The 12933-nt window shown below is 37.9% G+C and overlaps 1 long non-coding RNA gene across 1 annotated transcript in view; it reads left to right on the top strand.

Moving 5' to 3' along the window:
• The window catches only part of LOC106020365 (uncharacterized), a 58348-nt gene extending 45763 nt beyond the window's left edge, over nucleotides 1-12585 (top strand). The window contains exons 3-6 of the long non-coding RNA XR_011803342.1: nucleotides 3948-4028; nucleotides 6478-6581; nucleotides 7512-7617; nucleotides 9077-12585. This is a non-coding gene — a long non-coding RNA (uncharacterized lncRNA). The remainder of the gene's footprint in view (nucleotides 1-3947; nucleotides 4029-6477; nucleotides 6582-7511; nucleotides 7618-9076) is intronic.
• Nucleotides 12586-12933: the final 348 nt, after the last annotated feature.

Raw genomic sequence — 12933 nt, 5'->3', positions numbered from 1 at the left:
ACCTTGTGCATTTCTCAGATCTTTCCTTGGACTACTGATGTTTCTTAGCACTACAGAAAAACTTGTAATGGGCTAGCTCCTTTTAGATTTGAAACACCAGAAGCTGCAGGTCACGTCTGTATTATATTACAAATGACCTTTCACAGCTTGAAATCATACAGTAATCTCAGTAATCTTTTTTTTTTTTTTTTTTTTTTAAATGTATAAAACTCGTATTATTCAGTTCCTTCAGATTTGAGTCTGAAAATTAGTTATAAAATTTAATTCTTGACTAATAAGGAATAGTGACTGTTTTAACATATTGTGCCAGATGTTATACAGGGAAAAAAGAAAAACAATTAAAAACAAAACACAGAGGAACTGAACTGAAAAGGTTTTTGCTCATTCTTCAAATATGTTATTCTTTTCTTTTGGAAGGCAATTAATTTAGATAATAATAAAATTCAATTTTTCTTTTTAAAAACATCCTTTGAAGAGACTGTCTGTCCAAGATAAAGCTGTCAATCTTCTCTTGAAGAGGAGGAAAATATTCTGATTTGGATTTATGAACTGCACGGTTCCACAACTGGAAAGAAGGAAATGAGGAACAAAAGTGAATTATTATTACACAGTTTCTTGGAACAAATACAAATGAGATATTTGCTCAAAGCTAAAATTCCTTTTTCATTCAATTTTTCCAACAAATTTGGCAACAGCAACTTTTGATATGAGTAGTTGCAAAACAATAAAGTTGTCCCAAAATGTAGCTAGAGTATTGTCACATCTCTTATTAAGCAATGTGCATGTTAAAGGCCTAGACTTTATTCTGCAATAAGTTTTGTTTGTCTAAAGTTTTTATAGCATCATCTCTGATAATCTTGGTCCTTCCCAAGTAAAGTGTGTTTGTATATTGAGATCCTTAACAGGTCTAGAGATACCATCTTTTCTTCCCTTAAGAGAGCAGGGTATGTTGCAGACATACTAGAATTGTAGAAAAATTAAGACAAATGCTCACAACATGGGGGGTTTGCTGGATTATAGATATAAGTATAGTTTTGTGTCCCAGTTCCTTTAGTCCACATGCTGGAGAAGCATGAGCATGCAACTCATGACCTAGTTAGTCTCCCTTGGAGACTAACTTGGCTTTCCTTTTCCAACTTAGAAAAACAGTAATTTCAGCTGCTTTTTTATTCCTGTAGCCGGCTGTGGAGGTCACTCTTTTAACTGGTCGTGCTACCCGGGATTAACTGCCTGCTTGTCTATATGGCTATTGGCAAATACTGCAACTCTACATCTTGTCCACTTGCCTCTGAGCAGTTCTCAATACCTAAAAGGAGGCAGCAAAGAAAGAAAGAGAGAGGAATGCCATGGATGAAGTTGAAGCCAGGCTGGGGAGCAGGGGTCTAGCAGCAACCTTTAGCCTGTTTGTAAGGAGCTTTTTAGGAGACATTGGCTTGATGCCGTCCCTTGGCTCCCAGATAACCTATTTAGGTCATCTCAGGCAGTCTATTTCTTCCAGTGAAATTCTCTCTGGTCCAAAGAAAATTCCTTTTTCAGTGGAAGAGTGAGATTAGGTGGAGATTGAGATTCTTGTTACGACAGCTTCTTGTGGTGGTGATGACTGCATCTGTTGCCCAGCTAACTGAGTTGCCAAGCTCTCCTTAAGACAATAAAAAACATCTAGAAGAACTAAATGTCTTGTCCCATCAACAGCATCTCATTATTTTAAATTTGAATGTGTCTCCTTTGGAAATTCCGTAAGTTTCAAGCCTGCTGCTATAACAACCATGTAACTGTATGACGGAAACTGAAAACTTCTAATCAGTAGTTCTGTAAGTCTGCTCCACTTTACGTCATTCCTTCATCTCCATTCTGTACTTCTTTTAAAAGACACTGTATTTAACATGTTCAGAGATTATAACAGTATCCTGCTCCCTTCCACTCGTTTTGGAAAAATTAAAGGCTTAACCTCAGGAGGGATCAAACCAGCAGGTGACATTTACCTGCTGAGAGCTGCTGGGAATCCAGCACTGTTTGATTGTGCTGTTTAGCTTGCACATGTGTACTTGCACTGTTTTGTTTTCCAGGCATTCATGAACAGAAACCAGTCTACAATGTAGTTATTTCACACAGTAGCATTTGCACAAGTGAGTTTGACAATGCCATCTTGCAGCTTTTTCTTGTATTGTTTGGATAATTGCATTGTCAGGAATTACTTATCATACATTTAGCACTTAATACCCATTTATTATGAGTTCATGTAACTGCTATTTAAAGAATAATACATGCTAACTCCTTTCTACGCCATTTGATGCCACTTTGATTCTGTAATTGCTGGTTTCCTAGGATATTATGCCACAAAACCTGAAGAAATAATTGGTTGTTTCATTCCAGACAATACGTTTTGGAGTTGCATGGAGTTTAACTGGCAGATTTGTAACAGTGCAACAGAGACATAAAGGGAATGAATGCTAACCACAGAATAAGATTGCACAATGTAACTTGCGTAGCTACTGGTATTTTGCAGCTACAGCTAACATTGTTCAAAGGAAAAGGATTCTTTATGCAAATGTTCTAAGTTTTATGCCTTTGGGGGATGCTCTGTGCAAGAGTATGTCAGTATTGCATGTCAGTACGGGGTGGAACAAGTACCAAATATGATGTGAAAAATAGGGGACTGAAAAAAAACAGCTCTTCCAATGCTCAGCTATAATTATTTTTTGTTTGCAGAGCATGCACTAAATTTTGCAGAAAGAACTACTGATTTTGGAAGAGATTATTTTTTATAAGTACATAAAACCAAAATGAAGGAGTATCTTGCAAGTATATTTAAAAAGCTCTGTTTTAGCTGAACTTATGTCACTTGTTATCTCTACTGTCAAATGGTGATAAAATGCTAGTATATGTTATTTTTCAGTATCTTTATAGTCTGCATTTGTTTTGCAGAAAATTCTTTTATTTGATTATGCAATGTTGCTACTTTTATTTGGCTTTAGTTTGTATAAGTGTTCCACTGGAAACTAATCTTATAATTAAGGCTACTATCACTTTCTATAGTATGACCACACATTTATTGCATATAGTTTTGCCAGATTTTAACTAACTGGCTGAAATTAGTCATAGTTTGCAGAGTTGTAGAGTGGGTTAGAGACTAGACGAAAGATCATCATTCTGGTCAAATTTTCTTTGAAAAATATCAGCGTGTCTCCCATGGCAAAGACAGTCACCCTTTGTAGCTTTACATGTTTGGTTCCTTTAGGAAAGTATCCAAACCAGTCACTGCCTGACTTACCAAGCATCGTACAGAAAATCTCTGGTGGGGATCTAGAATGGAATCAACCTGTACTGAGTCCTGCTAAAGAGTCTTAGCTACTGCATTTTTATTTAAATATAGTACTTTTTACAAAGTTTTCCATCAGCTCATCTTCTGTTACATTGTTTGGGCTTTTATGGTGCAACTTCCCTAATGTCAGAATGCAAAATGCAGTTTTGCTTGAGCTATTCACCTGCAGGTCTCATCTCAGGCAGCAGTGGATGAGGATTTGTGTCTCCAAAGTGTGTAAATATGGGATAAATTCCAGATACATATAACTGTTGCTCCTTTTCTAATTGGCATGTCAGAGGTCTGCAGCAGGAGGTGGTGTATACATCATTCCAAGGATTAACTTATTAAAGATGTCTCTGGGTGGCCTGACCAGAGACTGACTCATCATCAAATCCATTTTTTGATGACAGCTAGACAAATCAAAACAAGTCATGTGGATTATAATTCAAATTTGAAAACAGACTGTTGAGCTTTATGTCCATCTAATTAAACACAGCAGGGCTGCCATCATCTAAATTAAAAGAAACTTTCTCATTGTATTCAACAACAAGTAAATGACACAAGAGTATAAAAAAAGATGTTGTGGTAGGAGAATGACCTGCCACATGACCTGCCAGAAAACTGTTTTTTCTATGCCCTACAGTACATGCATCTGAACAAGGACCTTTGAGAGACAGAGTCTAGCCAAGTGAAATCAGATCAAACCTTCACTGGCTAAATCCAGGTGAGCATTTCTCCTCATTTCTCTGCCTCTGCTCTCTGGTTTCAGACCAAGAAAATAGAAAACAGTCACAAAATTAAAGGCTCTTCCTGTGCTTCAGCTGGCAGAAACCAAGCAGTGCTGCACACCAGGTTTTCAACGCTAAACCAGACAAATGCAGGCTTCTGGAACTGAAATACTGGCTCCAAAGTTAAATGACTAAAAAGTGTTTGAAAACGCTTGAAAAGTGTTTGCCATGAAGTAGCCAACTGTGACCAGAAGGGCTGCCTCAGCACAGCAGAGCTGCCTCATGGCGATGACTCAGGTTGGTGGAGTTGCCCCGGCAGGTTTCCTGCTGCAGCTTGCACCATTCCCTGCCAGTTCACATGGGTTGTTGGGAAGAATGGGCTTACAGAGCCTGCCACACTGTACCTTACTGGTGGCTCTACCTTCAGCACTGGGCCTATGGAGATCAGAAAATCCCTACCACAAAGAGGTGCTGAGCTGGTGTGTTTTCCAGGCTGAAGCAGAGTCCCATCTCTGAGCCACACTCTAACTCTGCTCCCAACTTTGTGAGCAAAGTCCATACAAAGTCTTACCAACAGGGCCTGCATCCAAGTCTCTTGGTCTTTCTGGATTCCCTACCACCAAATTCTACTTTGCTAACTTAAAAACCAAGAATTGTTTTTTGGTCCTCCTTTCCTTCCTTGCTGCTGTCTTTTGATAAACCATTAGGTCACTTTGATGAAGCCATCTACCAGAAGTTGGATCAGACACTTTAGAGCCATTTCAGAGTGTCTGGGTGGTAGGATATTTTGATGACATCCTTAGTAAATTAATACAAATGCAAACCAAGTTGAAAGCTGTGTCTGCACTTCAAGTGTGTAAAGTGCACCTGCATAGCTTGCATGTGATCTGCATTTTAAAAGCACATGCTTGACCCAGCGTCAGATGATAATGCACTGGAAGGCATCCTGCTATATATAACCCAGCCAAAATATAGCTGAATTTACCCTTTTACAGCTTGCATTCAGCAATTTGCCTTTACAAATTGCTGATGGCAAAGTTGTCTTTATTGGTTGTCTGAGGCTTCAAATTGCAAGTGTGAATTGGATCGTTAGTAGACATTCTTTCTGTAAGCAGCACTTTCCATTTTTCCAAAAGATGTGGCAGATTGCTAATGGTTTTAAAGTCCTCTTGTATTTACCTTCTTGACATAGATTGCACAAGGAAGGTGCTTCTAGAAAACAAATAAGAATTAAAGAAGTTAGAGATAGGCAGTCTACAATGAGCTGGGTCAAAGCTTACTGTTAAAATCTCAGTAAAGACAGTCTAATAAAATGTCTGAAATATTCCCCTTTCAACAAACTGCTGCATAAATGCAGGAAGTGACCCTGTGGTTTAAAAAATAAGTTATTGCCTAATTCTTTAATTCAAGTGCATAAATTATAGATGTAAGACAGGATGAGAGAATGACCCCACTGAACTAAAAAGGGAAGAGCAAGACAGAAGTGTTAGCCTATAGATGCAGTATTTATTTTTGCTTAATTCAGTAACTAAGATCAAGTTGCATGAGTTTTTTGGTTGTTTGGGAGTGTATCTAAATTCCCTCCTTTCAGAGTCTATTTTTCAACAGCTTTTGCTGTTGTTTGAGTGAAATTAGAATTGAATCATAAACATCTGGAGGTTTATTTCCATACTTATAAGATTTCTTTCTGTCACATTTGGGGTCTTAAAGCAGGCATCCATGGCTGTCTGATTCCTTGTACAAGTGCAAGTGGGTCTCTGGGTGCTTGTACACAGATGCTCTGTAGATGCCAGGCTGCACTCTACCCAATCACTTAGGCAACTGCAAACTCAGCATCCAACCTTGGAAATACAGCTCTAAAACTGCCTGAGATGTATGTCAGAAACAAGAACTGAGAAAAACGACACTCCTGTAAGTGCCACTAAAACAAATTTTGAGGTCCCAGCGTTTCCAAAAAGCTCTAACTGTATTTGGATAAGTGTTCCAGAACCATGCCCAGAATCTTCTGATATATAATTGGGATAACCATAGAAAGCAGTTCTGCTTTCATGTGAGTGAATGTGGGTGTACACCAGGTTGCCACCCACCAACATTATGGCAGAAGGCTCCAGCGCTGAACAGTCCTTTCTCCTCTATTCCCCAAATGCATAACTGCTGTCAGCAGATACCATGGTTGCTGAACAGGCACAGAGTATGTCAAAGCCCATAATGAAAAGGATCTTGCTGTGGGAAATCAGCACTTTCTTAGTACTGTAACTTCACTGTACTTATTATTAATGACATGTAATCATTAACTGCATAAGTTATAGTTTTCTTAATAACAGAGGAAAAGGAAGTATTTAAAATGTGTTGAGTCTGGCCAGGTGATACTCCTACCTGCTTTTTGCATTTTTGAAAACATCAGTAATATTGAGCAGTGTATTAATTTTTTTTTCCCATCAACAGAATGACATTGATGAATGTGTCAGATACAGAGGATTCCACTGATGTCTCCTTTTGTGATGGTGCCATAAGTCTCTTCATGATATGTGGTGAATTTTATTGACATTGTGAGTTTTGATGTTTATTTTTTTCCAGAAGATAAAGATGAAAAGAGATTGGGAGAATCAGAAGGTGTTTTTTTGTTGTTGTTTTTGGGTGGTGTTTGCTTTTTTTCCTTAAATATCATATGTTGTTCTTAAAATTCTCCGTGGGGTATCAGCTGTCTTTAAAACAAAATGTATGGCAGATGTCACATCCTGGTGTCAGCAGATCTCCCCTCCTCCATGTTAAAACAAGTTATTCCATAGTTTTATTTTATTTTCTGCAGAGGTTATTATTAAACCTTCAACTTGCAACTGAAAGTTTCTCTCCAGCTTGCATGAATTTTTCACTCTATGTCCACCCACTGGGTAACAGTTGAAGCATTGTTGCTGAAAACTAGTTCTGACCACAACTTAACCAATGCAGTTACTCAGGAAGAGTGAATGCTCATGATTTAATTTCAGTAGGAAAAAAAAAAAAAAAAAAAAAAAAAAGGTGATTCTTATTTGGATTGAAAAGAAAAAAAACAAATCTCAAAGAAATCAATTGCTGATCGAAGAACACAGCCAGGCATATGGCAGCCCCATTCCCTCGGTTCCCAGCCAGATAGCACAGCAACCACGGTGCTCAAAGTACAGTTTTTTTAAGTAGTGGGAATATTTTAAAGAGTCCAAAGAATACAGAAAAGTAATTCACTCAGAGGGATGCAACCAGGACCCTTATTTCTTTGCTGCTCTTCAATCTTTCCTCCTATTCCCTCCCATGAGGCAAGTCCAGGGCAGTGTGTACAAGACAAATGCAACACTTGAGCCCAGAACACCGCTTGCTTGAGTTTGTCCTCATGGCAAAGCCTCTGGCTGATTTAGCAGGAGGGGGCTGATATCACTACTTGCCTCATAAATGTCAAGTGTAATTTGTTGGGCTCGTATCTGAGCACACTGCATGGTCTTTTCCAGCCTGGGAAAATTCTTCTCTCCTTCAATAACCACATCTCAGAGGCAGCTGGAAGATGGAAATACCTTTCAACAGAAACAGATGCTTGAGGCTTGATACCTAGCAAATGTGAGCATGATTTTCTACATCTTATCCCCTTGATATACATGTGTATTGCATGGCAGTGTAATAAGTAATTAGATTATGCATTGAACTCCAGAGCTGATATTCATACCTTAGTTGAAGATTTTTTCTTCTTTTCTTCCCTTTAATTTAAAATTAATTAATTAATTAATTAAGAAGAAGACAAAAAAAAAGTTCTTTCTCATCCTCAGGCAAAAGAGCCAATTAGTAAGCCCTAACCTCTTAGCACTGTGGCTCCATGCTGTTAATTATGAGAAATAAGAAAAGACCCCAACACTTCCAGGGTGGAGCCCATGGGCAAAAGGAAAGTTCTAGAAATTAGCAGGCTGCTGGGCAGCCATTATTTAAATAAGAAAATTGCACAGCTCTGGGGACTGAAGGCTGAAAAGACCAGCAGGGCTCTGCTGCCTTTCAAGCACAATAAAATGAGAGACAAATACCAGCCCAGAACAGGTTAAGAACTAAGGAGACAGTCTTTGCTTTCTCTGCTCTTTCAGCTATTGAGTTTATTCTCAAACTCAGTTGAGAATTGTAGACAAAATCCACAAGAAGCCTAGAACAGCCTTTGCTCTTGTTTTTCTTATTTTAATGGTGAAGAGCTACTTTTGGCTGCCTGGTCCACACACAGCTGAGGCCATGGGGGCAGCACTGTAATTACATTCCCACCTTATTTAAGGCTACTTTACACTGCTGTTGTTTAAGATCTCGGATTCTGTCTGAGCCTTAGAGACAAAGAGGCAGGATCTTCAAACTCTTAAGGAAGAGAGGACTGTCAGCTTATTTTGTAACCATGGAAATTAGAAAACAATGTATGGTTTATAATCATATTTAAAGACTCTAAAATCATCTATGGGACTCAGGATCAATGCACAAAACTGCCGTCCAATCTTAACCCACACTACAGCTATTTCTGGGGAAGAATAGTTAGGAGATGGTATTTTTGGAAGAGATTTTAAGTCCTGAGCGTAGCAGTTTTGTGCATCTTATAGGTAGCAGGTACAGTTTTGTCAAGCTAAAACATAACTCAGCTTGTTTTCCCCCAAGACCTGTCAAGTTTCTGGTACTGAGACTAGACTTAGACTGAAATAAATTAATCTGAGAATTGGTAGGATTGGCTTACAAGCAGACACTGGTCTTCTAAATTGGTGCCCCTGAGTATATGCTTCATGAAATGATCTTGCATTAGTAGGAAAGAGGAAAAGTGGCTTAAAATGTTTTGAATATCTTCCTTCTGAATGGAGATGCTGTCAAAAAATTAGAGGTTCTATGATGGCTATTGTAACTTCATCTGAAGGCCTAAAATGTTGTTTGTTATTAATCAATCTCAGGCAATCTATCTCAGACCTTGTTTTACCCAGGCTCAGCTCATTTGTGGGGCAGGCTGAAGTTACAGGGAATAAGGTCGCATGACCTCTAGTGATTTCATATATTTGTTTGCACTCAGGTTTTCAAAAACTTCTAAGAGAGATGCTTGACAAAATCTGCTGGAGATTCAGCCACAAGCAGAACACCAGCTCTTTTGACCTGCTGTGAAATGCCCAATACCTGGCAGTCCTGTGCAGGCTGGCACTAGAAGGGATCTCATCAGCAGAGCAAACTTTGCTGGGACCATTATGAGTCAGGGACATCCACAAGAAGCCTGATGCCAAACCAGCTATCGCAGGAGCCCAGCAGCATACTGTCAGTATAAATTCACTTTTTTTTTCAACTGTGGTGTGTGCAGGTGTGGCAAAGCTCTCTCCTTGATGACTTTCATCCACCTATATCCTCTCATCTCTCAGCATCACTTTTAGTTCGCAATGAGTCAGTCGGGAGGTATTTTTGTTTGCTGGCATTTACATTTTCTGTAACTGGCTCCTTTATGCATTCTGATCTTTGCTGCTCAGCAAGCATGCTCCATCACATTCATTCTGCAATGAGTAACAACAAAGTTGATGAAATATCTCAACAGAAAATCCTCTTAAAAGGCCTATTGCATGCCAGACACTCGGTCCTATTTAACCATGAAGTAAGACAGACATCCAAAGGAGCTCAGCCTCATCATGCAGTTGATGGAAGAATTTATTTGGTGAAGCTGAAAGACAGCCTTGTTCTGCTCTTTCTGTGAGAATTTCAGTAAAGATGTAAACTGTAGAGAATTTGCCTCCTGTTCCAGTCCCTTTCTGTTTGTACATCAGGTTTGTGGCAGTAGTGGGACAATGGGTGGCCAGTGGTTCCATTTGGTAATTTCAACATTTATTTCCCTTGATATCTTTACAGAGGTTTGAGGTGCAGATGAGTGAAATTAGCTTCAGCAGCCTTTTCAAGTCACTCTGGATTTACACCAGTGTTACAAAGAGATGAAGCTTGCCCTGAAGACAGTGACAGAAGGAAACACTTGATTTCAGCTGTTCCTAGGTTCGAAACAGTGGTTATAATCCAATTTCAGTTCCAACAACAGAAACCTGGATTGAATCAATTAGTAAAAACAGAGACATTTTTGTAATTGCACTAGTTCCTCAAAAATGGATTCTGGCAATAGGTAGGGTTCATTTGTCCCTTACATGAATCATCCACATCTCCAGAATTTTCCAGGTCTTCTTCAATTTCCTTAAAGATTTCTTTCTTTCTTTCTTTCTTTCTTTCTTTCTTTCTTTCTTTCTTTCTTTCTTTCTTTCTTTCTTTCTTTCTTTCTTTCTTTCTTTCTTTCTTTCTTTCTTTCTTTCTTTCTTTCTTTCCCCTCTTTTCTCCTCTGCTCTCAGATGTTTTATTTCCAGTCCTTGATGGATCCTGGAAATATAGAGGAGAGACTACTGAAATTCAAATAATTGGAGAAGTGTCAAGGTTGGTAAAATATAGTTAAGAGAAGCCAGATATTTTGTGTGTCTCTGGGAATGTTATTTGCATTTTGCTCTGCGAGAGGAAGGTAATATTTTTGGGGTGACACTCTTATATAAACCTAGCAAGGAGAATTGTCCTCTCCAAGTCTTAGCTATTTTTGCAACTAATTTAATCTCTGTTCTTCAGATGGCCAAGTGAGATTTTTTCCTAAACAATATTGATGTCTGAAAAAGTATTGGTTTCATTACTTTTTGTAATGGAATTACACACTGTCCATTGTGCATTAAAAATCAAGCTTTAAATTAGGCAGAAAGAACATTTGACATCTGCACAGGTGTTTCAGTAATGCTAAAGTTTTTAGATGTTTAAAATGCATTTCTGTATCCATTGGCCCTAGTACTTCACAGTAATTTTGGGGAAAATGTTTCCATAAATCTCTGGTACAGGCTTGTACTATTGCAAAATGACTCCCATTATTTTCAGGAAGCAGTCTATTCTCTGGCTATAGGTTTGATCTCCATTTGATTCTCTCTAAATGGCTTTTATATCTGCCCTGTAGACATCACAAGAGTGACCATTATTTTGAAGACAGATTATCCAGTCCTCATTCTTTCAAGCATTCAAGCAGTTTTCAGAGAAGTTCCCTCTGGCCTTCAATCACCTTTTTTATGGCTCTAACCATAAATATTTCTGCTGATGATTAATGATTTCAGCCAGCTTTGGTCCAAACCTCCTGTATGTGAAAGGAGATGATCAGTGAGTGTTGCCTTTCACCAAGAACTGGTTAGCAATCTTTGACTGATGCCCTTGCTGTGGCAACAAACACTCCCTATGAGAACAATGAGTATCTTCTCTTCATTGGAAGGGATCCCTTAAAATAGATCAGTATGTTCATATAGTAAACATGAATTATCTATCATATTTGGAGTACCTCTTCAACATTTCATGTGCAATTGATTTTAGGTCTCATAGCAGCAGGTTTAATCCCCACACACAACTCCTCTTTTATTATTATTTTTTTTTAATTTAGATGTGTAGCTTGCTCATTTATTTGTTGATCCATGAGAACTTTTGGGGGAGGAAGTTTTCAACATGTAACCACAGAATGGCACATTCTCTCTTTTGTAAGATATTTAGCAGATTTTGGTTGGGATTAAAATGCTTCATTTGAAATGCTTCATGGGTTGTTATGAACAAGAGACACACTTGATACATATTTAAAATATGTAATTAAACAAAAAGTAGTTGTGTATCCCAGTACATTTGCTCATTCACCCATAATAATAAATGGCTATTTAAAGTGTGCATTCCAGTAAAAAATGGAACAAACAAGTCCAATGTTTGTTTGTTTGTTTCCTCAGACTACACACAGCTGTGGCTTTTGCAGTGTTCTTCTCTACGTCAGTCCTTCCTTCCCAGCATACTGATAACCCATCTGAGATAACTAAACAGAAGAACTTTCAAACTACTGACATGATCATGGTTCTGGGGGCAGGATTTTGTGCAAAGACTGAGTCTGATCTGATGCCAGTGAAGAACAGCAGGAACTACAGAATAATCAATGAACTTTCACTAGGGTTTTGGCAGCAGAGTGTGATTGCCATCAAATTTTTGACTTAATAGCTTTGGAAGTAATTATATCATGCTCTGTACTGGACTACAAGCTGGGCATGTTGACCTCATCTATAACTGTAGCGGATAGTTTTCCATAACTCCTCATCCAAATAATGTAATATATTACTTACTCAAAACTAAATAAAATGAAATAATTAGTTTAAAAGAGCCAAGATACCAGGAATGCCAGCATATTTCAAACCAGAATGTATAAGGAAAAAGAAAGTTCTTAATTTCAGCAAGACGAAGGAGACAATCTATTGGACAGCTTTGTGTGCCTTGCTTTGTGATTTGTGTTCTTTTATAAAATGGTGAAGGGTTGCATTGTTTACTGAATCAGAGATTGTCTGATGTTTTAAAAACATAATTTCATAACTTATTATGATGTATTAATATTCTTAATGTTTTTGCATAATTATTTTCTAATAATGAGGGCTACACTGATCTGTCTTTATTTGTCTTTGGGAAAAAAATAAATTAAAAAAATTCATTCCATATGCCTTTGCATGAATTTTAACTCTGGCATTGAGGGATTTCTTTTTGTTACAAAATAATCCTACTCTTCTGAGAAAATAATATTGATGTACCAATTATATTACATTCAGAACTGAATACGTTAGTCCATTTCCTTTTTATAGAGTCCTTATTTAAGATTTATTTAATTTCTAAATATTTCTGGGAAGTTAATCTGGTGCAAAAAAATTAAGTGATATATTTACATAGAAAATCCTCCCTGCTGCACTGGGAGAGAGAAAATAAATAAATAAATATAAAAAGAAGCTCTCCAGCTGCTGAGAGCAACAGAGCCTTGACAAATATAGCAAACAGGATTTCTTAATTCGGCAGCGGATTGAAAGATTACACCAG

Source organism: Anas platyrhynchos, chromosome 14 (assembly GCF_047663525.1).
Source record: "Anas platyrhynchos isolate ZD024472 breed Pekin duck chromosome 14, IASCAAS_PekinDuck_T2T, whole genome shotgun sequence".
In the NCBI taxonomy this organism is placed as follows: domain Eukaryota; kingdom Metazoa; phylum Chordata; class Aves; order Anseriformes; family Anatidae; genus Anas; species Anas platyrhynchos.
The sequence above is the reverse complement of the archived record's forward strand: the minus strand, read 5'-3'. Positions and strand labels throughout refer to the sequence as shown.